General features: G+C 26.4%; 1 protein-coding gene across 1 annotated transcript in view; it reads left to right on the top strand.

The window, feature by feature from the left end:
* Positions 1-15,068, top strand: part of LOC113364027 (guanine nucleotide-binding protein G(o) subunit alpha) — a gene marked incomplete in the record, with an annotated part of 295,478 nt that overhangs the window by 270,378 nt on the left and 10,032 nt on the right.

The following is a 15,068-nucleotide window of genomic DNA, read 5'->3' on the forward strand; positions in this document are numbered from 1 at the left end:
TGAAAATAATAATAATAATAATATAAGACACCTAAATTTGTTAAAATATCATAAAATAACCTAAAATTATTTAAACAAAATAATTATATTGGAAACGTATTATAAAGCTTACTAAAATACCTATTAAATTTTTAAAACATACTTACGACAAACAAACAAGTTATATTTAAAAATAATTAAAATTAACTAAATATGAAAAAGTTTATAGTAAATAAATTATATAATAAATAAATAAGTAATAAAATAACTAATAATTAATTAAGTTATATTAAACCTGCAGAATATTGACTTAAGCCTTATTATTATATTATTATACTGACGGCTTGTAAAATAAATAAATAAATAAATAAATAAATGGGAAAAACTCTCACACTGCTTCTTCCTTAAATCAAGTTGGAGTTTAACTCAGCTCACGGACCTGCCTTCGGGCATTATTACCCATTATTATTACTCTTACAAATGGCGATAAAAATGATATAAAAAAATTGAATGGACTGTTTCAAAATATGATGATCATCTCATTGCCTTTATAAGCGGTGTTAATCAAATTTTTGATATCACAGCCAAAAATAAAATGACTGATAATTGTTGTATCTTGCTGATTTTTTTACTGTCCTCGAACGTGTTAACGGACTACAAAATAAATTTGTTACTCACATCCTATTGATATCACTATCACGAAATATTAATTTTTTTTATCCCATTGAAAATTATGAGCTTTCAAGTATAATCCAGAGCTTTGGTCAAATTGTGATCATCTTTTGGTTATTGTAGTTTTTTTTTTGTATTTCTGTGTGATAAATGATATTGAAAATGATATTTCCTGGACCAGTCAAAAATAATGACACAATTGTTCCAAGTTTTCTAGAATGAAGACTTAAAATGAACTTGAAGTAAAATGAATTTAAAAATGTTAAACTTGGTCGATGAAAGGGTTTTAAAAAAAACATTCTTAACTTCCTTGGCAAGTTCCATTAGAAATTTGAGCGTTTGATCAAGATTGTATAATGGTAAAATACTTGTTGGTTTTATACTTAAAAAATCTACAAATATAAAATAAAAACCTAACAACAACCCCATATTTGCTAAAGCATTAATTCTGTAAAATTTACAGAATTAATGCTTTATCAAATATGGGGTTATTTTCAGGTTTTCATTTTTTACATATGGATTTTATTTATTATAAAACCAATTTTATTTAGTATAAAACCAACAAGTATTTTACCATTTACAGTGTAAATGATGTCATTTTATATTTTTGTAAAATTATCAAAGAATTATAATTTGCATTTTTTCTTATTAATATCATCTCTTATATCTTATACTCTCTATTATTAGTAAATCATCGGAAGTTATATTACTCCTCATTCTATTTATTTATTGCTGCAATTAGTATCCTATTATTTTCCTCAATATATATTTTTACTGCGTAAATATAATTAAATGTAGAAGTTTTCAGTATTCTTATTATAAACATGTTTACATCTTAAATAACACTCTCGTTTGATGTGCTGCTGTAGGTAATTAGTTATGTTTGCGTAAAGTTTATTCTGCTAAAAGCTTTGATTAAAGGATAAACTTGATCTTTTGTGTGATATAATCAGAATCGGAATTATATGACATAAAAGAGGTAGAGAGCTTTTTTAATGAATGAGCATTCCAAACACGACTTGCATTTTTATCATAGAATGTTTTAATAAGCTAGCTAATAATAAATTGTTTAGAGCACTACGATTAACATTTCTGCTTGAACATTAAATAATATTTCCTGTTAATACATATCGATAAACGTTAATATTCTCTTTATTATTGTTTTATAATAACAATTAGAAATTTGCGATTCTATAAGATCTAGAAGTTAAAAAGAGATTATTGCTTTAAGAGAAAAATATGAACAATTATTTTAGATATAAGTAGATATTAGCTCATTATTTTGTTAGATTAGATTAAACCTAAGTATTACTTACGTATTTTCTAAAATATAATAGTTATATAATAATTCGCAAAATTTTTTACACTTACATATAACAACCACTTTTAATAAAAAAAACACATAATTGAATAATTTTCTGTAATTTCCAGTTGTATGTCATAATGCACCTACTTCATTATTTATTGCATCTTAATATAATCATTTTAAAATAACAATGGAAATAGTTGAAAATAAAATCAAAATAGTTTTTAAATTACATAACAAATGGTCACAAATAAATATATAATTTGCTAAGTATGTCTTGCAAAATCTAATTTATTTTAAAACAAACTTGCATTCTTACATTGCATGCAATAATTCTAGTAACGTTGTATGTTGAAGAGAATTATGTAAATGAAAATCACTTATTGTCAGGCGATTTAAAAAAATAAAAGCTACAGCAAATTTATTTAAAAGTCCATGATTAAAGAATATTTATTATTTACTAGATGAACCGACAGACGTTGTCCAGTACTTATATTTACAATTCAAAAGTTCCAATTTTTTAGGAATTCTAAATTAATTTTACTTTTGAACTTGAGAGTAAGATACACCTATTTTCAAATTTCCATGCAAATTGGAGCACAGTAAAAAAAATCAAAACCAAAACGCTTTATTGACTTGAGTAAATATTCCGTATCCGATGGCAAAAATATGAAAATCCTAACGTTTGTATGTGAAAAAGAAAAGGGCTTTTTAGGGATTTCCTGGCAATTATTTGATTTTTTCTCGCCGTAAGAACCATCCTTGGACTTCAAGGAACATTTAAAAAAAAGAATTGGCCAAATTGGTCCAGGCGTTGTTGAGTTATGCGCTTACCAACACATTTTGCGATTCATTTATATATATAAGATAAAGTATTTTAATCATAAGTTAAATATATTTATGTGTTTGGGTATAAAATAGGGCGTAGAACTTTAATTGCAGTCCAAGTACTTGTTGTCGTCAACACTTTCGTAGGCTATGTCATAAGTTTTTTTGTTCTACTTAGACTAAGTATTTTGTGCTAATTAGTGCACGCAATGTCGGGTGCTAATAACAAAGTTCGTTGCTTTATTTCGACATAGAAGAAAGTATTTAACATGTTCACTTCGAACGCAAAATCACGTGTCAAAGTTTAATAAAACGAATTTTAAGTTTTCATATTTGGAGCAAGGAATGACAAGGTAAATATCTCACTGTAGAGTCAGCAAATATGTACCCAAGTTATTTGTAGTAGGTCTCATAGTAAAGTACTTACAGTTAGTACTTGAATTCGGTATTGCTATTTTGATACAAGTTGTTATACTCTTACTCATGAATCAATAAGATTATATAATATATACGTATAATCACAATGCATTAACTTGATTATTGTTAAATTGAACAACTTGTTTTTTATTTTCTCGGTTTTCGTGGGAGCTAATAACAACTTGCAAACTGTAACTGACTCTAAATCTGCAAACTACATTTCTCTTACCTGTTAATTTAAGTACTGTTATGTAAATTTCTAACACAATTGAATCGCTATACTTTGTAGCATTGCAACATTTTTGCAGATTTATCTACTATAAAAGCAGGTGTGGCATTTTAACATGTTCGTTACGGAATAAAGTAAATATGGATATAAAATTTATGGATTTACATTATACAAATTAATGAACTTAATATACTAGTGGTGCATGACATCGTGCCTTAAGGCAAATTGCTGGAATTACTGGTACCAATTATTAAAAATATAAAAAAAATATTTTTTTGAAAACACTTTGAAAAAAAAACAGATTTTTGTGAATTCTGTAATTTTTGAAAAAAGTTGACCTAATTTGAATATTTTATATACTTTGAAATATATTCTGCGATTTTTTTGCAGTTACTATAACTTACTCTACGGGAAGTTAATTCTTCGATTGTTGGCAATTTGTATAATTTTCTAAAGTTTATTATTAAATCTTTACTATGCATGATGGAATTACAAAATTTGTCGAAATTGATACAAAATTCATAAACGCTTTAATTTTATTAGTTTTGTATAAAACTTAGCACCTAATTGAATCAGATTAAATTATAATTAATTTTATTTAAAACTAGCAAATCAAGAAAATCAATAATATACCTAAAATTTATAGATTCAACAGTGTTTTATTTTTATAATAATATTGTTTTTTTTAGTGTTTATCTAATTGCTTTAACACGATATTTTTATTATGTTTATCAATTTGCATCGATGGCATGAATAAATAAATAAATAAATATTGCATTTATAAGAACTTTTTCAATTTAACCCACTAACATATTCTCGACCCCATATATCTGTTATATTTTATGATACAGTTGTATTTTGATTAAATAATTTGTGTACTTTTATTAAGATGGCGCTTAATTTAGATTTATAATGAAGTTAATTTACATTCAACAGAATGTATTATTCTGATGTACTATTTGATCAAATTAATCAATATCGAACTTCAAAATTTATGATCAGCAATAGTCAAATTATTGTTAATTTATGGTACGTTATTTTTTAACTATATAAATGATGTTTAAATTTGATTTATAATAAATTTAGTTTACACTTAGAGGAATTATTACGTTATTGTAAAATTTCACTGAAATTATTAATTATAAACTCATAAATCAATGAACAGAAATAATCAAAGTAATATCATTATATGGTACAATACTTTATAATTACAGAGATATAGTTTTCAATAGATTTACAATGAAATTACGTTACATATAAAGGAAATATTACCTATTTATAATATTAGAATGAAATTATTAATAAAAAAGCTACTAAATCAATACATAGTAATAATCAAAATAATGCTATTTTATGACACATTACTTTATAATTAAATAGATGCCATTAATTACATGATTATTAATAACGATCTTATTTTTATGGACAGATCAATAATTAAAATAATGTTAAGTGTTGGGATGTAGTTTATTTGGTTTAGACAGTATAATTACTTTAAGTTGAATCTTTGTGTCCCGTTCTACCCTACGTCATTTTATAATTACCCTGAAACTAGATTTAAAATGAATTTTATTTACATGTCGATTTACAATAATTAATATGAACACAATTAGTAATAACAAACCTCTAAATCAATACAGTATAATAGTCAGAATAATGAGTTTTTGGGTGTCTTTTTTTTTGGTGTACATATATCAATCAGAATATACATTATACTTTTAGATTATGTGTTGGTCTTTATTTTTTTGAAAAGTTTATCTCCATTGAGATACCTCAATTTATAAAAAAAATATTTTAAACCCTTTGGTCATTTTGTTTTCAATCTTCGTGTAGGAAATTATTTTTTTACATCTACGCATCATTTTAAAATTACATATGACGTTTAATTAAGATTATTGGGATGAGAGAGGAATTACCATCAATTTACCTACTATTTGACCCCAATTATTAACAACAACCTCCTAAATCAATGAACAGTAATAATCAAACAAACATATTGATCCTACACGAATTGATTGCAAATCTATTATCCTGAATTGTCGGCTGTCGTCACGTATGGCAATAACCGCAAATAGCATCGTCGAATTGATTTATTTATTACTAACATTAATTTCAAGCAGACATAATAATTCTCCGAGAGTAACGATTCGAAAAGACCTTGACTGGAATCTTTATGTAATTCCGACAAGATCGAAAGTGTTATGAAAGTGAGGTGAAAGAACAAGCGCCGGCCCAGCCAGCTGTATCGATATGTGCGTCACTCGGGTAGGTGGTAGGATTATCGATGTGCGTGCGCCCTAAATTATGTATGTAGATTCGGTGATGAATTTAGTGGATTTCGGATTATTTGTTTATTCAGAAATGACGGTTTAGAGAAAGTGTCACTAAAGAGTCGAAAATTTTGCGTGTCTGCTGGTAATGATCTATATTTGTATATTAACTGCTTGTCATAAACCTTTATCCATTAAACATGACGCTTCCTAATTGGAGCTAGGTCCAAACCAATTTAAAAGCATTTTTCTATGAATAATATGAATTTGTGCTTTTCACGTAGGACATAATTTTTAGTTACTTTCTATGAATTTACTTTATTTATTTACGGTAGTGACACTCACCCCAGGAGCTAAACTATACAGGTAAACTCCGCATAACACGGTAGTTATGTTCCAAAAAAAGCAAGAGTGTTATGCGAATCCGTGTTATACGAGACAAGGAACTAGTACAAAAAGAGGGGTTACGTTCCAATAATTCAGAGAAACATGCTACAAATCATTATTTTATGATAAATATTGTTATATTTAATAATATTTTAAGGAGCTATACACATTACATAAATTATGATTTTTTTTGTCATAATTAACAAGTGCTATCCAACACGATCGTCATTCTCTGAGTAGTTTTCTGTGCCTCCAGATCCGTGCATTATTTTTTGCAAAAACAATATATTTGCGATTACTTGCTCAGATGTTCATATATTAGCAAAAATATATTTATATATTTACCATATGCAAAGTTATATTCATTAAAATTGTATGCTCATTTTATTAAAAAGATCTTTGTTTAAGTCTAATTGACTAATTGTTCGCATAAGCCTAGATTTTTTTCTATAGAACGAACGCGCTCGTATAATCAGTTTCAAATTAGTTATTTTTGCACTAATTTCATCACATTTATTTATCTTTTGTACTGCGATTTAACTAATTTTAGATTAGATAAAGTTTGATTTTCATAAGTTTTAATATATTTTTTATTTTATTAGGGTTTTGCTCAATTCTTAAACCGTGTTAGAGCAAACTTGTGCTTTTGAAGTACCTTTTTATGAGGGGGGTCGTGTCAATTCTTATGCCGTGTTAGAGCCAATCCGTGTTATAGAAATACCGTGCTATGCGGAGGTTACCTGTACTTATTTTGAGAGAGGGTCAAAAGAGAGAAAGAGTATAATTGTTTAAACAAGTTCCCATTATTGCTTTCAGCCAGTGCTTTAAGTCTGTAGAACGCATTACACTTAAAGTCAAAAGTTAGTTTTAATCTTAGAAATTTTTAAATAACTGATAATTGTTAATTCTTTTTGTTATTTTGAGTTGTTAATTTGAACATTAGTAGTTTTTCACCAGCAATTAGTTTTGTGTTACATATTACTGCTGTTAACGACAATAAAATTGGTTATAAACATGTTTGGTGTTTATAGCTATTGTTTTTTAACCTATTTGGGTGTCTGTCACAACTGTCCTTAGGGTATGGACGGTTGCGACCCTCGTCCTTTTCTTGTATGTTTTGATTTCATGACAGTTCCACATACAATGTGAGGAAAATTCCCAATTAAATCCTATTTTATATCGGTTGTGTTGTATTGGATTTCGGCAAAATCATTTACATAAACAGTACGTGCTGTGAAATATTTCCATATGAATTCAATAAAACATAAACCGCCGTTCTAATTACTTAGCGTCGGATATATACAAAATACCCTAATGAATTTGCATTTGTGCTTTGTAGTCTAATAACTCAAACAAAGATCAAATTTGATTTTGAGCAATTATACTGTGAAAATCAAGCCAAATTCGTCAAAACAAATACTTTCATTAAAAATTTGAGAGTGTGACCGTTTAGCTCCTGATTGCAAAGTAGCACGATTTAAAGCAATGGCTAGTTTTACATATTTTGCCATCTACTTTAAAATAGTATTGTTAACAAATTCTATACGTTTTTTATTTTTTAAATAATGTAGATGTACTTTTAAACCCTCTCCTCCGTCTGCTCATATGTCTGCATAGTTTTTGTTTTTTACGCTTAAGTTTATTAAATAAATTGCAAATTCTAGTAAGAGTTTTATATCCTTTATTTTTTATCAGATTCATTTTGATATATATTTATTTTGCTTTGGGCCCAGCGGTGGCGAAATGGATTCGGACGTGGGCTAACCGAAACTAGTCCCTGGTTCACTAGTTTGAGACCAGCCACGGCCAAATCTGACATCAGGCAGCTTTGATGTCAAATTTCCACTTGAGGTTATAGATCTCAATTATAACCTTAAGTGAAAATCGCTTCTTGTGGGTTAGTTCCATATAAAATCAACAAATTATGGGTTAGCTCCATATAAAGTCAACAAATACTTCTAGTAAAGTTAATTAGTTACAACTGGATTGGACAACTACTACGTTTGCATACATCCAAAAAGCTATATAATAACGTTAACTCTATTACTGAATATACCAGAATGATAGATTGTGATTAAAAGTATAATAAAAATAAGGTATTCTGCTTTTGCCAGAAAACTAGATGATGTAATATAACTCCTAAAGCGTCGCATACAAATACTATCTTCAAAAATTGTTTTTATTTGGATTTCCGTTACAATGATTATAAATATATTTATATATATATATATATATATATATATATATATATATATATATATATATTTAGGTGCGTTTATAATGATAATACGCAAGATGAATAAATTAACAGCCAACCTAACATAATGAACTTCAGGTTTTTTCATGTCCCAAGATGTTAAACGCTTACGGAAAAATATTGCAATGATTCAACGACCGCGGAAGTATTTTACAGGCTATCTAGATCAAAACATAACATAAATATTGCAATACCGCAACTAAAAAAATTACTAGTTTATATGTTGAAATGCATCTATTCTTGCGGCACAAGTTGTTCATACACGACCACTTGTCACTAGATTATATGTTTGTGTGTTCATAGCGAAATTTCTTCGTTTCATAATTTATTTGTAGAGGTCTACTTAATAGAACAATGGATGCGTTAATGATATGTTTTGTAAATGTGATAGTTCTCACTAAATTCTTAAGGTCGTGTTCGCAAAAGATATTTAACAAGTTTTCAGGGTAAAGGTAGGCGATTTGCGTGCACTGAACGTGTAATTTGTCTAGAAATAATAATTTTGCTAGTTTATGAAATGTTGGTACAGTAATGGATACAGAGTCCGAATTTACCTTGGATAAATACGTTGTGTTGTCAAAGAAAAATGATTTAGAAAGTTATTACTGACATTGTAGTGCAAATTATATACCTTACATTTTTCTGCTATTAATTTGTTATTTTTGTTCAACTTTTATTCATATGCACTTGATGACGCGTAGAATTTTATGTCGTATCTTGAGTATTAATAAAAACTATAATTTTTTTAGAACTTAGCATGATTAAAATTAAAAATAATAATAATAACTCTCACAAAATTAATATATACGTCCACTTTAACGTAATTTTTGATTGTACGTGGAGTTGTAGGCGTGTGTGTCAATAGTAATCAATAGTAATTAATAATTTATTAAAAGTGATTGTATCGTTATTGAAATGTATAACAATATTTCGTACACTATGCTGTAATATATAATATTGTTTGTGCAATTTATATATGATTTTTGACTTTAATATTTTTGCAGAACATTATGAACGTAAATAATTAATATTACTATATTTCTACCAGAAATTTATTTCAAATTTAAAATATGTATATTATTTTGACAGTTTCAAATCATTTTTTTTATTTAATTTAAGAGAAAACACTGAAGAATCTGTGTTTGTTCCTATGAAGACATTAAGTATACATTTTAGCAAATTCCACAATCTTCTCCTATAATTGTTAGTTTTAAACAAAGCTATCTTTTGTTAAAAAATTTCTCTTTTATATAACAATTGTTTTAACTGGTATATCACCTAGATGAAACTCTTTCCTTGTTTATATATATATATATATATATATATATATATATATATATATCTTATTTTCTATATATCTTATTTTCTATTTGTTAATAGTGTAGGTAACACGTGCCTATTTCCTGGATAAGACCTTGTCTAATTTTCCAGAACGACGACTCTCAAGGCTTCTGATTTTTCTTTTACACTTTGATAGTTGGAAAACTGAAATAGTTTTATTAGAAACTGTAATTGGCAGATTGAATGCGTAGAAGAAAATTTATTGTTTGTAGATATATAGACTATTTGCTCTTAGAAAAAGCGTTATTAATCTCATTTTTCTTCCGATCTTTTGCACTGATTATGATAGGGACAGTAAGTGAAATACCTTTTTTTTAATAAATCTCTGGTACTAGATGTCAACAGTTGCAGCATAAATTTATATGGTGAACCTATAATGTTTTCCACATTTACTCTAAATTTAACATATATTTCATGGCATACAGAAAGCTTAATATTTACCTTCTATTGGCAAGCTCTTTTGCATATAATATTCGAACATTTACTACGATCTATACTCAAAGGAATGTACACAAATACTTTACTCCGTATTCATATGCTTTCATAAGAAGCTGAAAATAGATTTTGTAAAGTTTGTTTGGGTATGTTTACGCGATGTTTTGCACCAGAGTGGTAGACTTTCTGATATAAGAAGATTCACCTGAGTTATATTTGTTCATCTTAGCGTTTTATGCGTTTTCATACATGACTTCAATTGAAATGCGAATTTTGAGACCAATATAATAATACGGTAATTAAATAACAAATTATACATGTAGGTATTTATATTATATTTTTAATATTTTTTAGTACTGCACGTTTTTCGTGATTTATTAGTTATCGATTGGCAGAATTTATATTAGATTATTACAGAGTGTTAAGGAACGCTTTTTATTGAAATTTTTTTAAGTAAAACTTCTTTAGGCGCGACTAGGGTGTAAATCCGTATAAATGCAACGGAAGTGCGTTACGACTGTTCAAAGAATGTGATTATATCGCCAGCGAAAACGGAAAAAAATACAAGCAGTCAATGTATGAATGTTAATTTTAATTACATGAAGTTTTTCAAACACAATTACATGATGAGTGAAGTTGCGAAAACAACATTTTTAGGCGTTGTTTAATATAATCAACTGTGTTAACGAATATTATAGAATTTATTAATTAGCTATTACTTCATTTATCTAATAAAGGTTCATTTCTTAATGCTAATTACAATGACAAACCGATCATGTCATAATTGAAGTATGACTTTAATTATATATTTTTAATGCTATTATAAATATATAATTTATAATTTATCATTATATAAATGTGTATAATGGTTGACACATAATAAATGTGTGCGTCATGAGTGTTACTATATTACTAATAAACATTATTCAAAATTGTTATATGATGCATTTGTTTTTACTAATGATAATGATTTTATTAATGCCTAAAAGTTAGATATAAAAATTTAAGTGATTGAATTTTTAACATGTTTGTTTCTTCCTTAATATTTTTGTATCAGTGCTTTTCTGGTTTTATGCAGAATTTGTTTGAATTTGTATTAATATTAATATTTTGTGCCCATTATTGTGTATTTTAGCTGAATGATGAGGCACAGGTAATCCGGCTTCAAATATATAATTTAAAATAAATATTGATATTTTTTTGCGAAGCATTGGCTGTTATTTCGGACATATGGAAAAATTGAAGAAATATGATATAGTCAATATTTCGCAGAATTTGATAATTACTTAAAGACATATGTTTGAATCACTAATAAAATTGTATGATTGTTATTGATCGACAGAATTTGTATTATGACGGATTGATTATTACGGAATGTTAACCGATACTTTATATATTGATCGTTATTATTAACAGGTTTTCAAAAATATTTACTCTAAAACTTCGAACAATTTTTTATAATGAATTTATTTGAACTAAAAGTTCAATAAGTATTTTAAAGAACTTTAGAAAAACAAATTATTAGAACTTTTTTTTAGATATTTTTTTGAAAAAAAAAGTTGATATAAATGTATAAAATAGCTTAATATTCAATAGGATACAGTAAATATGATATAATATTGAATAAATACTGAAAATTTTGATACGTGTGAATATATATCCCTAATGAAAAATTATAAAAAATAACAAAATTGTGATAAAATTAACAATCACAAATCATAGTTATAGGTAACAATCACAAGCATAGGTATTCGAACTACAAAAATATTTTAAAGAACTATACTAAAAAAATATCATAAATTTGTTGTGTATTGTGCAAGTTATATGTACAAGAGCCTCGATCTTTAGTAATAAATGTTTGAACTATTTAAATAAATTCTGAAAAATTTATTTTGATACTGTGAAAAAATAGCTCAAAAATTGGAGAAAGAATATGGCTGATTTATTAATAAATGGGAAAGACTTATATTTTATTTATGGGATTGAATTGAATTAGATATATTTTCACATACTGATGATAATAAATACTTCATGTTCTTCTCCTCTGGTATTTTAAATATAAAAGCTTATTACTGGAAACCGGTATGAATAGCAACATCTTTTATTTTTCAAATCCCTCCAGCATCGGTTGATGTAAAGCCTGTAATTCTTATTACGTATTAGATTCATTGAGTAACGGATACGAGTTGAGGAAATAAAATAGGAGAAAAACAACTATCTGGATTTCTTAGAGGAAAATAATACCTGTACATGTTTCTTTTTTGTATACATACAATACATCTTGGAAGAATATCCTCCGGCTGAGAGTAATGTTTATAAAAACACTAGATTTATTTAAAAATGTAGAACTTAAAAGAAAGTAGCTCGAAGACCGAGATTATAGAGAAAGAAAATGAGTATCAATATCAATATCATAAGTTATAGTTTATTTTATTTTTTTATTTTATTTTATAAACTTAAATTTTTCATATTTTGTTGTTTATGCATATTATATATATATATATATATATATATATATATATATATAATATATATATATATATATATATAATTTTTAAATTTAGTAAATTTTTTAAATTCTAGAAAACTTAGGGCAATTGTTATTATTTTTATTGTTGTCCTAGCTACGGATCCAAAGTTTTAAATGAACAAAATTTATAAAAAATAACCACAATAACCTTCATGGCCAATATAATAAAACGAAAATACGTCCGAACAATATGATCAAGACAGTTTACAATGTTTTTCCAAAAAAGTTTGGTAAAATAAAAAATCATAGCAATCGTTAGTTACCTTCAAGGGCTCATTAAATATAGTGCTCATGAAAAGTGAATGAAAACTAATTTTCTTCATTTGTAAACTTTGCGAAATGGTTTTCAAAGTTCTCAATGCACACGTCGTTTTGAATATATTATCATTATGCTGTAAGTTTCAGAAGTAGCTATACTATTTTCACTGCATATGACAATATACCAGGCTAGTTTATCAGATTTTCCTCGAGTTGAAATCCCAACAATTTCCATTATTATATGAAACATGTCCTCGTGTCGGAGAAGGATTTATACACTAATGCTTTTGTTTAACATACTCCATTGTCCTGTGATGCCATCCGGATTGAATTGCGTTTATAGGCAAAAATCGATACAGATGCGACACAATAACAATAATGATGCTTTATTGCTATTAATTATAAAACTAGGTCAGTATTTATTTGACGTGTTCAAATGTTAGAAGTAATTATATAATAAACGCATAATATAAATCACTGCGTGTAAACATATAAATCGGTAAATTTAAACAGGCGCGAGAGAAATAATTTAGTGTATTTTTCTCTCTCCTTTTCAATGATCTTTTTTAATGACCATGCTATATTTTATACAATATTTGTTTAAATTAGTTTATTTACTACTATAACTAATATGATATGTTAAGTGTTACAACTACTTTAAACATTATATTAAACAATAGTTATACATTACTACTACTTAATTTGTTGTAACTTCTTTCTATAGGTGTTTATTAAATAACAATTTTTTGTAACCGAAATTTTAACTAACGTCAATTTTACTGATGAGGATCACTGTGATTAATCAGTTATAAGCGGACTGTAAATTATAAATATTCCATCACCATGAGATTTGCGAATAAAACCACTATTTAGTTTATGATATATATTGAACTTCACTCTACAACCTTCTTCTCTTATTACATTTGCTATAGCCTCCCTTATTCTTGTAAGCTACAGGTATTTATACTCCTATAATTGTATCCCCTACCCCGAAGGGTCTCGTATTAAATAGAAAAAGCCCTGGTAAAATCTTGAGCATTTACAATTGCTTAGAAGTTGTTATATTTGTAATATAAGTATGAAAACATCATTTTTAGAAGATGAAAGTTATAATCTTTATACATCATATAATTATATGATGTGTCAAGTCTAAAATAAAAATTCAAGAAAGATGTATCATGATCATGATATAAAATTAAATAAACACTGATACTGATTATTGAATGATGATGCAAATATTTGTTCTTGACTTTTTTCATCATACACTTTTTTGTGTTATTTCTTATTTGATGAAATAAAATATTCTAAAAACTAAATAATAAAAGTAGCATCTTTTGAAAGCAATACATCGTAAAACTTTTTAACTTCTGCATTCTATTAAATGGTAAAAAATAATGATATTATTCTAAAATATATAAAACTTCTACGTTTTAGTTCAATTAATGTTTTCTTAAATCGTACCCAAGCTAAAAAAAAGTAATGCTTATCAAATAGTAATTATATCACATTATAATATCTTCTTTCAGTACAATTCTATATCACGATTTATTAATATTAATATTTTAATAATTCACTCTGTTGTGCAAATTTCTAATTGAACTAATCAGTCAAATAATTTTTTATTTTACTAATTGAATAAAGTGGAGTAAAAAAATTACTATAACACATTTCTTCAAGTAAAATAATTTTCAAGTTGAAGGAAGAAAGAAATGTGAAAATTTTATATATATTTTTTTGCAATTAATTTTAAGAATTGATTTGATTCAAGAAGCATTGTTACACCCGTACTCGTGATAAATAAATTAAATAAATAAATATTATCAATAATCAAAAATTAATTTACTAATTAAAAATCAAATAAATTTCTAGTAACACATCTCTTCAAAAGGAGGAAAGAAATAGAAAGAACTTATGTTTTTCTTCAAATTAAATTTTGAAAATCGATAACGATTTGAGCAGTATTGCACCTATTCTCATTATAAAGAATCCAATAGCATTAATAGTCAATTTTATAATGCATTATCTAAGTAAAACTTACAAGAAAATATAAGCACATCTTTTTGAGTAGGTTTACCTACTATAGTTGAATTTTCGAATTCGTTAAATGAGGAGAAAAGAAATAGGAAGAGTGTATGCTTTTCTTTTTGAAATCAATTCGA

The sequence above is a fragment of the Ctenocephalides felis genome, unplaced genomic scaffold (genome assembly GCF_003426905.1).
Source record: "Ctenocephalides felis isolate EL2017-DRISC unplaced genomic scaffold, ASM342690v1 CF-g0.4_SCAFFOLD_00845, whole genome shotgun sequence".
In the NCBI taxonomy this organism is placed as follows: domain Eukaryota; kingdom Metazoa; phylum Arthropoda; class Insecta; order Siphonaptera; family Pulicidae; genus Ctenocephalides; species Ctenocephalides felis.